Raw genomic sequence first — 16,030 nt, forward strand, 5'->3', positions numbered from 1 at the left:
AGGATGAAACCTTTTTTTTTCTTTTTCTTCTTCTAGGTACAGCAAAATGGGGGAGCAAGGATTAAACAACTTTGGTTTCTCCTCCCACTCCCCTCATATTTTATTGTTCTTCCCACAACATGTTATCACAAATTGTTTATAATGTGTTTTACCCATCACATTTTGTCTATCCTCAATGTCATGGCCGGCCACTACTAATTAAGTGGAATGACATGCAAGTCCACCCTTTTGATTACAGCACTAGATAGATCTTTATAGATAACCTATCACATTTCAAAGTGTCCACAATAATTCTATTAACTAAATTCACAGCAAATAACTAAATCGAAGCTAAAAACTTCACACATTCATATTCACATATTTTTAGACATAATTACATATTTCAATGAATTGTGACTCGTTTAGCGGTCCAAAACCGCTTTTCGACTAGTCACTTAGGGCTGTCACAAAAATCTTAACCGCCTACACCTAAGTCATCTTGGTGAATTAACCTCTGTAGAGTAACCACATGTGAGGTCCGATCTATAACGACGTAACTTGGATATATGGAACACGTCATGGATCTTTTCCCAAACTCCACTGCATAGGCTAAGCGATAGGCAATCAGTCCTATTCTCTCGGTAATCTATAGGGGCCAATAAAAACGAGGACTTAATTTGCCTTTCTACCGAATCTTAAAACCTTTTCTAGGGTATACCTTAAGATACCTGGTCACCCACTTGAACTCATTTCTTTTCTTTCAAATCTCATAGATTTTTTCTATCTGTCGCCGCTCGAACAATCTTGATCACCTTAACCTTATCCTCATTTCTTTGATCAATCAACTCCAAAGATTTTACTTTCTTTAAGCTCTGTCGAATACAAAGAGTTCAACATTTTCGGCCGTATAACTCCTCATAAGGTGCAATCTTTAAACTAACTGAAACTTATTATAAGCAAATTCACCAAAGGTAAATAATTTCAAACTACATGAAACTCAAAAACACAGCAACTAAGCATATCTTCAAGTGTCTAAATATTCTCTCAGATGTCCTCAGTATATGTGAAAACAAGTACTAAAAATAATTCGTTCCTAAGCCGCTTGGAACTTTTCCAAAATCGCAACGTAAATCTCAATCTCTATCCGAAATAATCGACAATGGCACACCATGAAGTCTAACAATCTCTGAAATATAAAAATGGCTAACTTATCAGAGAATAATCTATGCGTACCAGAATAAAAGGGTCGATTTAGTCAATCTGTCGGCTATCACCCAAATAGCATCTTTCTTTCTCAGAGTCACTAGCAACCCGGGAATGAAGTCCATAGTGATCCGATCCCATTTTCACTCAGGGACTAAATAGGCTGGAGAAGACCTGAGGTACTTGATATTCAGCTTTAACTGTTGACAAATCAAACATCTTGTTACAAATTCTGAGATATCTATTTTCATGCCATTCTACCAATAAACTTTCTTCAAGTCATTGTACATCTTCGACTTCTAGAATGGGCTGAATACAACTGTTATGTCCTCGTGTAAAATAGTCTGATCAACTCAGTATTTTTGGAACACAGATTCTCCTCGAAATCTCAAGCATCCTTAGAGTCAATCCGAAGTCGGGTTCACTTGTTGATTCACACTGAACTTTCTTAGCTTGCAATTTTTCATCGGATTTCTGAGCTTTACAAATCTGACGGAAAAGAGTCGGCCTATCCTCAATTGGCTAAAATGAACCATCATCATATAAGGTCATCTGTGCATTCATTTCCCTTAGAGCGAATAGATACTTCCTGCTTAAAGCGTCAGTACCATGTTCGCCTTTCCTGGATGATAATCAATTATAAGCTCGTAATCTTTTAACAGTTCCAACCATCTGCGTTGCCTTCAATTCAAATCTTTTGAGTCATCAAGTACTTGAGGCTCTTACGACCTGTATAGACATGGCATTTTTTTCCCAAACAAATAATGACGCCAAATCTTCAAAGCAAACACTATGCGGCCAATCCAAATCATAAGTTGCATAATTCTTCTCATAAGGTTTCAGCTGTCTCGAAGCATAGGCTACAACTTTTCCTTCTTGCATAAGCACACATCCTAGTCCATTTAAGGATGCATCTCTGTAGATTACAAATTTTCCCTGGTTTCGGTTGTACTAGCACTGGCACCTTGGTCAAAAGCGTTTCAACTTTCAAAGCTTTGTTGGCACTTTCTTCCACTCGAACTTAATATCCTTTTGCACAGCAGCTCGTCATAGGAGTGGCATCATAGAAAATCCATTTACAAACCTTCGATAATAACCAGCTAAAGCCAAGAAGCTCCTAACTTCGGTACATTCCTTGGAGGCTTCCATTCAACAATGGCAGAAATCTACTAGGATCAACCCAAATACCATCACTGGAAACAATGTGGCCTAAGAATCCAACTTCCCGAAGCCAGAACTCAATTTTACTAAACTTGGCATATAATTACTTATCCCTCAAAGTCTGCAAAACAATCCTTAGATGTTTGACATGTTCCGACTCTTCTCTAGATTAAATCAAAATGTCATCTATGAACACCACAACAAACTTATCCAAGTACGGACGAAATATTCTACTCATTAAATCCATGAACACAGCCGGAGCATTCGTCAATCCGAAAGGCATAACAAGGAATTCGTAGTGACCATATCTTGTTCTAAAAGCAGTCTCCTTAACTCGTAGCTATAATAACCAGACCTCAAGTCTATCTTGGAAAACTATGTGGCTCTTTTTGCTGGTCAAACAAATCATCAATTCTTAGCAATGGATATTTGTTCCAATCGTTACCTTATTAAGTTACCGGTAATCAATACATAATCTCATGGAACCATCTTTCTTCTTTACGAATAACACAAGAGCACCCCAAGGCGAAAAATCGGATCTTGCAAAACCTTTGACAACCAATTCTTGCAACTGTGACTTTAATTCCTTTAACTCCATCGGAGCCATTCTATATGGAGCAGTAGAGATAGGTGCAGTTCCTAGCATTAGGGGTAAACCTAGAAATTCTTCTGGGAACACATCCGCAAACTCACATACAATAGGCACCGATTCGACTTTCAACTTAGATTCCTTTGTATCAGCACATGAGCTAGATATGCTTCATATCCTTTCCTCATACATTTCTAAGCAGTCATCAAAAAATTACAATTGGCAAGCCACTAAGTTCATCTGATTCAACTCGAAGACTTCATCATTTCATGTCTCAATTCCATAACTTTCCATTGCAATCCACTATAGCATCATGAAGTGACAACCAATCCATACCTAAAATAACATCGAATTCATCAAACGGCAACAACATCAAGTCAGCTGGAAACAAAGACCTCTAATCATCAAAGCGCATTTCTTGCATACTTTATCGGTTAAGACATGCTTGCCTAACTGGTTTGACACTCTAATCACAAATTCGTAGACTCCACAGTAAATTCATGCTAGATGCCAATTTCATGCATACATAAGAAGTGTCAAGCCTGGGTCTATCAAAGCAATAACAACAGTGTCATAAAGGGAAAATACACCAATGATCACGTCAGGCGATGATGCTTCTTCATATGCTCGTATGGCATAGGCTCTAGTCGGAGCCCTAGCCTCAGATCACACTGTCATCTCTCGTGTCATATTTTGCTGCCAACTCCAATACCGACACTTTTTGGGGTTTTGCCTTGAAGCCGAACTAATCTATCTTCCATTTTGAAATCTCTCGCCCATCTCAGGACAATCCTAATAAAGTGGTCTGAGAACCACATCTATAACACTCCCATCATCCTCCACACGAGCTTGGATACGTCTTCCACAGTATCGCACTCAGGTCGATGAGGTTTAGCATCTCCTACACTAGCTACAAATGTAGCCTGAGTCCTAAAACCTAAACTTTACTTCTTATGATTTCCATAGGAGCATCTTGTCGATGCATAAGAACGAGAGTACACATCTTTAGATTTTTTAGACTGAGTTAGGGCTGATCTTCTCATCATTCTCTTTCGCGTATTTTTAGCTTCCAACTCAGCTTTCTTCTTCTCCTTTGTCAATTCTTCAGCCTTACACACCCGCTCAATGAATACTACAAGTTCCTTTAGTTCAAGGATGCCTACTAATACCCTGATATCCTCATTAAGTCCATCCTCAAACCTCTTACACATCTTAGCCTCAGTGGGCACACACTCTAGGGGCAAACTTGTTTTGCCAGACGAACTCTCGTTCATATTCGATAATTGAAATGCGACCCTGCTTAGGTTTAAGAATTCCTTACATTTTTGGTCGATAAACCTCTCCAATATACTTTTCCGAAATTCCTCCTGAAAGAAGTCCTAAGTAAATGCCTCCTTAGCACAACCGAAATCAAAGTCTTCCACCAATGGTAGGCATCATCCCTCAACAACGAAATAGCACACTTCAACACTCCTCAGGTGTACAAGACAGTTCCTCGAACACCTGAATAGAATTCTCGAGCCAAAATTTCGCTCTCTCGGCATCATCCTCAGTGTTAGCTTTAAACTCCTCTGCTCTTTGTTTCGAATCTTATCTACAGGAGTTTTAGAAAATCTCATAAAATCTAGGCCTCGAGGATCACAAGTACAGGTTGAAGGTTTGGAAGGGGTGGATGAGAAGTTGCGTCTGAGCAGCTGGGTTCGCAAGGATGAACTCAACATACCAATCATTCATCATTTGGAAATAGGCCTCTCTAGCCTCCCCCTCTTGTCTCACAGTTACGGGTTTACTTTCTTCAAGCATCATCCCTTGAGCGCATCATTTGCTACAGCTCAGTCGCGATCTATTACTATATCAAAACACAGTTTCATATCATCAGGAGTCGTCTTACTATCACAATTTATGCATGGCATGTATAGCTAGACTCAGACACATGTTACGTAGTATGAGAACCGACTAAATCATAGCTTTGATACCAATAAATGTAACACCCCTCACCCGTATCTGAGGCCAGGGCAGGGTATGAGGCATTACCAGACTTAAGCAGAAACAGATATGCAAAATCGGGCCATAAAATTTCATCCAATCTAAAACCAATCAAATAAAGTTAAATTGTCCTTATTATGAACTTACAAGGCCCAAAACATACATTATTGACGGTCCGAGACTAAACCAAAAACTTATGGAAATTCTAAGAAAATTTTTAGGTTTAAGCCTTACACGCCCGTGAGGAGGCATTGCACACGCCCGTGTGCATGGGGACATGCCCATGTCCCACACCGGTGTTAAATTATTGAATTTATTTTCTATTTCGAACTTACTGGGTTTTTCACACGGCTGAGCACATGCCCGTGTCCCTCACATGGCCTGGCACACACCCGTGTGGTAGTCCGTGGGATTTTAGCGAGCATTCTGTTTATTACGTCATCATACAAATTTGAGGCACACGGCATAGCACAAGCCCGTGGCCAGAGGCCATGTCCTCCACACAGTCGTGTCTCTTCCCGTCTGTTTACTACCATGCATTTTAACCTAAAATTCAAGGTGCAGAGGACACACGGCTGAATGACACGCCCGTAGGGCTGTCCTTGTGTCACACACAGTCTAAACACATACCCATGTGTCTACCTGTGTAGACCATTTGGAGGCTATTCTCCAAGCCATTGGTCACCCTTAAACAATCATACACTCTAATATGTTCAATGGCATACCCCATGATATATTTGGACACTTAAACATATAACATTATAGTGCCACTATGACTCTTTTTTATACTAAAACGAGGCTTGGGAGCACTTACTATTGAGCTTGGAAAGCTTGAAAACCCTTGTAACACCCCGAACTCGAAACCGACACCGGAGTCGATCACGAGGTGTTAACTGACTTTAACCCCTTATAAAATTTATTTTCCAGACACTACCCAATCTGTGTACTAGTCATTTTAAAAATCATATCTTGAGTTTCGTAACTCGAAAATCAGTTCCGTAATTTTTCCCAGAAACTAGACTCATGTGCCCATCTATGTATTTTTTTCTAGAATTTTTGGTCGGCCAATTAGTACAGTTTATTAGTCAAAGTCTCCCAAGTTGCAGGGGTCGACTACACTGACCTTGCCCATTACGACTGGATATCTCCCTGCACAGGGCTTCAATACTGATGCCGTTTGTTTCTATGAAAACTAGACTCAGAGCGGAATCTGTACATATATGATACGACCCCTAATTATCTCTGGTTAATTTATAATAAATTTCCAAAGTCGGAGCAGGGAATCCAGAAACCGTTCTGGCCCTGTCCCACAAAAATCTGATTATCTCTTAATACACTGCCCATATGATCTTTTCGTTACTTTCTCATGAAAACAGACTCATCGAGCTTCGATTACATAATTTATTCATCAATTAATTCCACTCCTACTATTTTTAGTGATTTTTCAATCTCATGACACTGCTGCTGCCAGCATCTGTTACGAAAGTAACTAGGCCCATTTCATGCCTACCCTTGATCCAACTCATTCGAACATTCGTGCCATTTTCGCATGGCTTAAAGTTTACATGCCAAAATTCAAACACAACGTAATAGCTTATACATGCCAAAATGTTCCTCTAAGCCAACTAAGAAGAAAGTACCAAAACTTGCTATCCGGTGTGATGACTTCGATGACGGCCCGACCCCGCAAAAATAGATGAGTCCAAGCAACCTATAATGGGTGACAAGGAAACATCGAGTGAGTTTATAACTCAGTAAGTCATAAGCAATGCACTACCATCTATCAATAACATTATCACAAGAGGAAACAAAATGGATCGAGACAATTTACTCCATCCATACCGAACCATACCATAGTTCCTCCAACCTATCGATTCAATTTCATATCAATTCATGCATTCACATTCTATATACTCATCAATAGGACATTGAAGTATTTTCATAAATCGATTTATTTTCGTTACAATCAAACGACTATACGGCCTTTCACCCATCCTACGATAAATTCTATGTACGTGACTTCAAGTATATTTGTCACATAGGTTCGAACTTACCGAGCTCAACACCAAGTATAAGCATAGCACCTATTAGCCACGTACTCAAGACACTTACCCGATCCGCTGTCCGCGATCGACTCAATAGTGTCGCACACATAGTGTCCATAATGATTCACGAATGTATGTTGAGCCCGCACACTCAGTGCTATATAATCAACTCACACACTTAGTGCTACGTAATAGAATCGCACACTTAGTGCTACATAGTCAAACTCGCACACTTAGTGCCGCATGGTCAATTCGCACACTTAGTGCATCATATTCATTTCGCACACTTAGTGCAACATAGTCAAATCGCACCCTTAGTGCTGTACAATTTAATCCCGCGCACTTAGCGCCAATCTCATGGTCATAAATGGTCATCCCGCACGTTTAGTGCCGAGATCAACAACTCAGTACATCTTACCTCTTTTCTTTCATTCAACAATTTCATCATCACATACGTACATGCATATATATATATGTATATTTATTCATTCCAATCAGCATCAATACATACACATTATGACCATTTGAAATAATACCAACTACATGCTTAATGACTTACCTCGTGTTGGGTAAGACGGTTCCAACTCGGCTACTCGATAACCTTTTCTTTGCCTTTGCTCGATTCACCTCCTTTAACTCCTTGAGCTAAATCAATAATTTAACTAGTTTAACCACCTTGCTAAATATTTACAATCCAATTTCACATGTATATGTATGTTAGTATATTCGGCTAATAACCTCATGCAACTACCAAAGCCGAATCAACTAAATATACTTATGAATATATATATATCATCATCGAAATCACCTAAGCTTAGACATCAATTTTTAATTCCAAGCAAGTTGCCGAATGCAACCTTACTAAATTTCATGGATTCAATATACCATTACCATGGAATCAACAACCAAAAATTCATAGACAATTTAGGAAAATCACATTACAAATCTCAAATTCAAGCAAAGACCATGGCCGAAATGCATGTATACATGTACAATGTCAACTATAACATCATTTAAACACCTAATTTCATCTCATGAACACTTAATCGAGTTTTCCTAATCTAGCATATTTTCACATCTATTTGTAACATCATGTAAGTCCACATATAACTACATTTCTTAAGTTCCACATCTTAATGCCCATTATAGCCACTCCCCTAATCTAAATCTAGCAATCGGCAACACCACCTTTCCACTATGTTAGCCGAATACTCATTCTCTTCCTAGTCCTAAGTTCGGCACCTCCAACAAAATAGCTTAACAATTTTCAACTTTCATGCTAACATAACAAGCAACTTAACACATCCATATAACTAGCATGCTAATAGCATCAAGGTATCAACTAGCTTTTATTTTAAACTCCTTAGCCGAATCCTATCTCTCCAACAACCCCAAATCCAACCATGGAATAGATAGAATCTAGACTCATCACCCCAAAGGTAGTGTAAGCTTCCAAAATTATCATTGAACATACCTTGGTCTAAAGGACCACCTTGGCCGAATCTTGCTTCCTCTTCTTCCTCTAGTTAGAACAATTGCAAAAGAAAGAAAACATGAACACTCTTCTTTTTCTTGGTTTTCGGCTAGGAGATGGCAAGTATGACACCCATTTTTTTTTGTTCCCTTTTCTATTATTATCCCCATCATTTGTTCACCAAAGAAACATATTAAATTAGATGAGTGGAGCATCATCACTCCTTGGCCGGCACCATGAATTTTATGGGCAATTTGACATGCAAAGCCATGCTTCCTCACCCTATTATTAATTAATCCTTATAATTCATCTATCATCTTTTCTAACTTCGTCAACTAGGTCCTTTTTGAATTAATTCACAATCCTAATGCTAATATTAAGCATTTAATTCTCATATATTCACTGTCACACAACAATTTATGCAATTAAAACACGAAAATAAATTTTTGGCTTGGTAATGTGGTCTCGAAACCACATTCCGACCAGGGTCTAATTTGGGTTGTCACAACTCTCCCCCACATAAGAAATTTTCATCCCCGAAAATCTTACCGGGAAATAGGTTTGGGTATCGTTCTTTCATCGAGCTCTCGGGTTCCCAGGTTGCTTCCTCGATCCCGTGTTTAAGCCACAACACCTTAACCAACGGAACCCTTCTATTTCGCAACTCTTTCACTTCACGAGTTAGGATACAAATCGGTTCTTCTTCATAGCTCATATCAGCCTGAATTTCAACCTCCGACGGACTAATTATGTGCGAAGGATCAGATCTATAGCGCCGAAGCATCGAAACATGAAAGACGTCGTGAATCTTTTCAAGTTCAGGAGGCAAAATCAATCTATATGCAACCGGCCCCACTCGTTCGGAAATTTCGTACGGCCCAATGAATCTCGGGCTCAACTTGCCTTTACGGCCAAATCTGAGTACCTTTTTCCAAGGCGAAACTTTGAGGAACACTTTATCTCCCACCTGATATTCAATGTCCTTCCGTTTCAGATCCGCATACGATTTTTGACGATCTGTGGCTACCTTCAGACTTTCACGGATTACCTTTACTTTCGGTTCGGCATCTTTAATCAAATCAACTCCGAAAATTTTACTTTCACCGAGCTCGGTCCAAAACAATGGTGTACGGCATTTACGACCGTACAAAGCCTCATAAGGTGCCATCTTAATACTTGATTGGAAACTATTGTTGTAAGCGAATTCGATCAAAGGTACATACCGTTCCCATGAACCACTAAACTCAAGGATGCAGCATCTCAGCATATCCTCGAGTATCTGAATTATCCGCTCGGATTGACCATCGGTTTGGGGATGAAAAGCGGTGCTAAAATGCAGCTTGGTACCCAAAGCTTCTTGCAATTTCTTCCAAAATTGCGAGGTGAATCTCGGATCTCTATCCGACACGATAGAAATAGGTACTCCATGTAATCTCACAATCTGAGAAACATACAATTCGGCTAGTTTATCCAATGAAAAATCCGTACGCACGGGGATAAAGTGAGCCGACTTAGTCAGCCTATCAACAACAACCCAAATCGCATCCTTCTTACTTGCGGACAATGGCAGTCCGGACACAAAGTCCATTGTGACTCGGTCCCATTTCCACTCGGGTATCATGATCGGCTGAAGTAACCCTGAAGGCACTTGATGTTCCGCTTTCACTTGTTGACATATTAAACATCTCGAAACAAAGTCGGAGATGTCTCGCTTCATACCATGCCACCAAAACCGACGTTTCAAGTCGTTGTACATTTTCATGCTCCCCGGGTGAATTGACATTCGGCTACAATGGGCTTCGTTCAGGATCATCGGAATGAGTTCCGAATTCCTTGGAACGCACAAACGACTTCTAAACCTCAAACAACCATCATCATCAATTTGAAACTCCGATTCCTTGTTCGGAACACACTCAGCTCGTTTTGCAACCAATTCATCATCGACTTTCTGAGCTTCACGAATTTGATGAGTCAATAATGGTTTGGCTTTTAATTCAGCTACTAACACATTGTCAGGTAGAACAGACAAGTGTACATTCATCGCTCGCAAAGCAAACAGTGATTTCCGGCTTAAGGCGTCCGCAACCACATTAGCCTTTCCCGGGTGGTAATCAATGACAAGCTCGTAATCTTTCAACAACTCAAGCCAACGTCTTTGTCGCAGATTCAAGTCTCGTTGAGTCATCAAATATTTGAGACTTTTGTGATCCGAAAACACATGGCACTTCTCACCAAACAAATAATGTCGCCATATTTTCAATGCAAACACAATGGCGGCTAATTCGAGATCATGGGTCGGATAATTTCTCTCGTGTGGCTTCAATTGTCTCGACGCATAGGCCACAACTCGACCTTCTTGCATCAATACGCAACCCAACCCAAGTAGGGATGCGTCACTATAAACGACAAACTCTTTACCCGATTCGGGTTGCACCAAAATTGGAGCTTCAGTCAAATGAGTTTTCAGTTGATCAAAGCTTTTCTGACATTTCTCCGTCCATTCGAACTTAACATCCTTTTGAAGCAACTTCGTCATTGGTGTGGCTATCATCGAGAAACCTTTGACAAATCGTCGGTAATAACCGGCGAGCCCTAGAAAGCTCCGGACTTCGGTAACATTTCTCGGAGGCTTCCAGTTAAGTATGGCTGAAATTTTGCTCGGGTCAACTCGAATACCCGATGCGGATACCACATGACCCAAGAAGCTAACCTCTCTTAACCAGAACTCACACTTACTGAACTTAGCATATAACTGCTTATCCCGCAAAATTTGCAACTCTTGCCTCAGATGCTCAGCATGTTCGGTCTCATCTCTTGAATAGACCAAGATGTCATCAATAAACACAACTACGAACCTATCCAAATACGGCCTGAAGATCCGATTCATCAAATCCATAAACACCGCAGGGGCATTAGTGAGCCCGAACGGCATCACTAAGAACTCGTAGTGACCATACCTCGTTCTGAAAGCAGTTTTGGGTACGTCCGAATCTCGAATCCGCAACTGATAATAACCCGATCTCAAATCTATCTTTGAAAACACCGATGCTCCCATTAATTGATCGAACAGATCATCAATACGTGGTAACGGATACTTAGTCTTTATCGTCACTTTATTCAGTTGACGATAGTCAATGCACAACCTCATGGTTCCGTCCTTCTTTTTCACGAACAATACTGGTGCACCCCAAGGTGAGAAACTCGGTCGAGCGAAACCTCTATCCGTCAATTCTTGCAACTGAGCTTTCAACTCTTTTAACTCGGTTAGTGCCATACGATACGGAGCGATCGAAATTGGCGTAGTTCCAGGTACAAGCTCAATTCCAAACTCTACTTCCCGAACAGGTGGCAAACCCGGTAACTCTTCAGGAAAAACATCCGGGTATTCACAAACCACCGGCACCGACTCGGGTTTCTTTTCTAACTCCTTGTCATCACGTACATACGCGAGGTATGCTTCGCACCCTTTCCTTACATATTTCTGGGCCAACATTGCTGATATTACAGCTGGCAACCCCCTTAAGTCTGCAGACTCAACTCGGATTATTTCGTTATTCGCGCACCTCAAATCGATAGTCTTGCTTCTGCAATTCACAACCGCATCATGCGCGGTTAACCAATCCAAACCAAGAATAACATCAAACTCGTCGAACGGCAAAAGCATCAAATCGGCCGGAAAACAGGATTCTCGGATTATTAGAGGGCATCTCTTACACACTTTATCAACAAGTACGCATTGACCCAAAGGGTTTGACACTCGAATTACTAGCTCAGTAGACTCAATAGGTAGAGTCTTACTGGATGCTAAGGTTTCGCATACATATGAATGAGTAGAGCCAGGGTCAATCAATGCAATCACATTAGTATCAAAGAGAGTGAAGGTACCAGTGATGACGTCGGGGGAGGATGCCTCCTCTCGTGCGCGAATGGCATATGCTCTAGCAGGAGTACGGTTCTCGGCGCGATCGGCCGTATCAGAGGCCCCCCTCTGACTACCACCCCTGCCTCCTGAAATTCTCGGTGGTCTACCTCTAGATGTCACTCCACTAGGTCTTGCACCTTGAATCTTATTCTTCTCATCCAGCTCTGTGCAATCTCTAATGAAGTGGTCCTTCGAACCGCATCCGTAACAGGCCCTGTTAGTAGACTTGCCCCAACATTCACCTAGGTGTCGTCTTCCGCATTGGGGACATTCAGGTTTCTCGTGACGATTATTGCCCACACTAGCTACCGAAGTAGCTCGGGAGCCCATCGATGGTCTTGCCCTGATGGAAATTCCCGCAGTCGCCCTCGACTTATTAATGTCCTCCCTGAACTTCTTTACAGCTGAGAACGGAGCTTTACCCGTCGATCTTTTACGATAATCTCTAGCTTCAAATTCAGCCTTCCTCTTCTCCTTTCCAAGTTCTTCCGCCTTGCAGGCTCGTTCGACTAGTGTTACGAATTCTTTTATTTCCAAAATACCCATTAGTAGCTTTAAATCTTCATTCAATCCTTCCTCGAATCTTTTGCACATAGCAACCTCATCAGCTACACACTCCCGGGCATACCTACTGAGTCTTACGAATTCATGTTCGTATTCGGATACAGTCATACGGCCTTGCTTGAGTTCCAAGAACTCCTTACGCTTCTGATCAACGAACCGTTGGCTAATAAATTTCTTCCGGAATTCCGTTTGAAAGAAGTCCCAAGTTACTCGCTCGTTCGGGACTATGGAAATCAAGGTCCTCCACCAATAGTAGGCTGAGTCTCGCAACAAAGATACAGCACATTTTAAACATTCGTCGGGTGTGCATGACAATTCATCGAACACCCGAATGGTGTTATCAAGCCAGAACTCGGCCCTTTCGGCATCATCAGTTACTATGGCCTTGAACTCCTCGGCCCCACGCTTCCTAATCAAGTCTACAGGTGGCTTACTCAGCCTCACAGGATCAGCGACTGATGGCATTACAGGCTCTTGGGGTGGATTATTCAAATTTGGGAATTGTTGGACAGCCGGGTTGGTTCGGGCATATTGCGCGACCCACTCATTCATCATGGTAAAGAAGGCTTGTTTAGCCCCCTCACCTTGATTATTCGCAGACGACTGAGGTTCAACAGGCGGCGTCCCTTGTGCAGGAGCATCCGCTACGCTCTCAACGTCATCCGCTAGGGTTCTTTCTTCACCGAGATCCATTTACTAATCAAAACAAAAACATTTCAACCGTCAGAAGTCATCACCCTTTTAAACATTAACATTATGGCATGTATAGCTAGACTCATACGTGCTATGGTAGTCCTAGAACCGACTAAACCATAGCTCTGATACCAATCAAATGTAACACCCCGAACTCGAAACCGACACCGGAGTCGATCACGAGGTGTTAACTGACTTTAACCCCTTATAAAATTTATTTTCCAGACACTACCCAATCTGTGTACTAGTCGTTTTAAAAATCATATCTTGAGTTTCGTAACTCAAAAATCAGTTCCGTAATTTTTCCCAGAAACTAGACTCATGTGCCCATCTATGTATTTTTTTCTAGAATTTTTGGTCGGGCCAATTAGTACAGTTTATTAGTCAAAGTCTCCCAAGTTGCAGGGTTCGACTACACTGACCTTTGCCCATTACGACTTGGATATCTCCCTGCACGGGGCTTCAATACTGATGCCGTTTGTTTCTATGAAAACTAGACTGAGAGAGGAATCTGTACATATATGGTACGACCCCTAATTATCTCTGGTTAATTTATAATAAATTTCCAAAGTCGAAGCAGGGAATCCAGAAACCGTTCTGGCCCTGTCCCACAAAAATCTGATTATCTCTTAATACACTGCCCATATGATCTTTTCGTTACTTTCTCATGAAAACAGACTCATCGAGCTTCGATTACATAATTTATTTATCAATTAATTCCACTCCTACTATTTTTAGTGATTTTTCAATCTCATGACACTGCTGCTGCCAGCATCTGTTACGAAAGTAACTAGGCCCATTTCATGCCTACCCTTGATCCAACTCATTCGAACATTCGTGCCATTTTCGCATGGCTTAAAGTTTACATGTCAAAATTCAAACACAACGTAATAGCTTATACATGCCAAAATGTTCCTCTAAGCCAACTAAGAAGAAAGTACCAAAACTTGCTATCCGGTGTGATGACTTCGATGACGGCCCGACCCCGCAAAAATAGATGAGTCCAAGCAACCTATAATGGGTGACAAGGAAACATCGAGTGAGTTTATAACTCAGTAAGTCATAAGCAATGCACTACCATCTATCAATAACATTATCACAAGAGGAAACAAAATGGATCGAGACAATTTACTCCATCCATACCGAACCATACCATAGTTCCTCCAACCTATCGATTCAATTTCATATCAATTCATGCATTCACATTCTATATACTCATCAATAGGACATTGAAGTATTTTCATAAATCGATTTATTTTCGTTACAATCAAACGACTATACGGCCTTTCACCCATCCTACGATAAATTCTATGTACGTGACTTCAAGTTTATTTGTCACATAGGTTCGAACTTACCGAGCTCAACACCAAGTATAAGCATAGCACCTATTAGCCACGTACTCAAGACACTTACCCGATCCGCTGTCCGCGATCGACTCAATAGTGTCGCACACATAGTGTACATAATGATTCACGAATGTATGTTGAGCCCGCACACTCAGTGCTATATAATCAACTCACACACTTAGTGCTACGTAATAGAATCGCACACTTAGTGCTACATAGTCAAACTCGCACACTTAGTGCCGCATGGTCAATTCGCACACTTAGTGCATCATATTCATTTCGCACACTTAGTGCAACATAGTCAAATCGCACCCTTAGTGCTGTACAATTTAATCCCGCGCACTTAGCGCCAATCTCATGGTCATAAATGGTCATCCCGCACGTTTAGTGCCGAGATCAACAACTCAGTACATCTTACCTCTTTTCTTTCATTCAACAATTTCATCATCACATACGTACATGCATATATATATATATGTATATTTATTCATTCCAATCAGCATCAATACATACACATTATGACCATTTGAAATAATACCAACTACATGCTTAATGACTTACCTCGTGTTGGGTAAGACGGTTCCAACTCGGCTACTCGATAACCTTTTCTTTGCCTTTGCTCGATTCACCTCCTTTAACTCCTTGAGCTAAATCAATAATTTAACTAGTTTAACCACCTTGCTAAATATTTACAATCCAATTTCACATGTATATGTATGTTAGTATATTCGGCTAATAACCTCATGCAACTACCAAAGCCGAATCAACTAAATATACTTATGAATATATATATATCATCATCGAAATCACCTAAGCTTAGACATCAATTTTTAATTCCAAGCAAGTTGCCGAATGCAACCTTACTAAATTTTCATGGATTCAATATACCATTACCATGGAATCAACAACCAAAAATTCATAGACAATTTAGGAAAATCACATTACAAATCTCAAATTCAAGCAAAGACCATGGCCGAAATGCATGTATACATGTACAATGTCAACTATAACATCATTTAAACACCTAATTTCATCTCATGAACACTTAATCGAGTTTTTCTAATCTAG

Source organism: Gossypium hirsutum, chromosome A10 (genome assembly GCF_007990345.1).
Source record: "Gossypium hirsutum isolate 1008001.06 chromosome A10, Gossypium_hirsutum_v2.1, whole genome shotgun sequence".
In the NCBI taxonomy this organism is placed as follows: domain Eukaryota; kingdom Viridiplantae; phylum Streptophyta; class Magnoliopsida; order Malvales; family Malvaceae; genus Gossypium; species Gossypium hirsutum.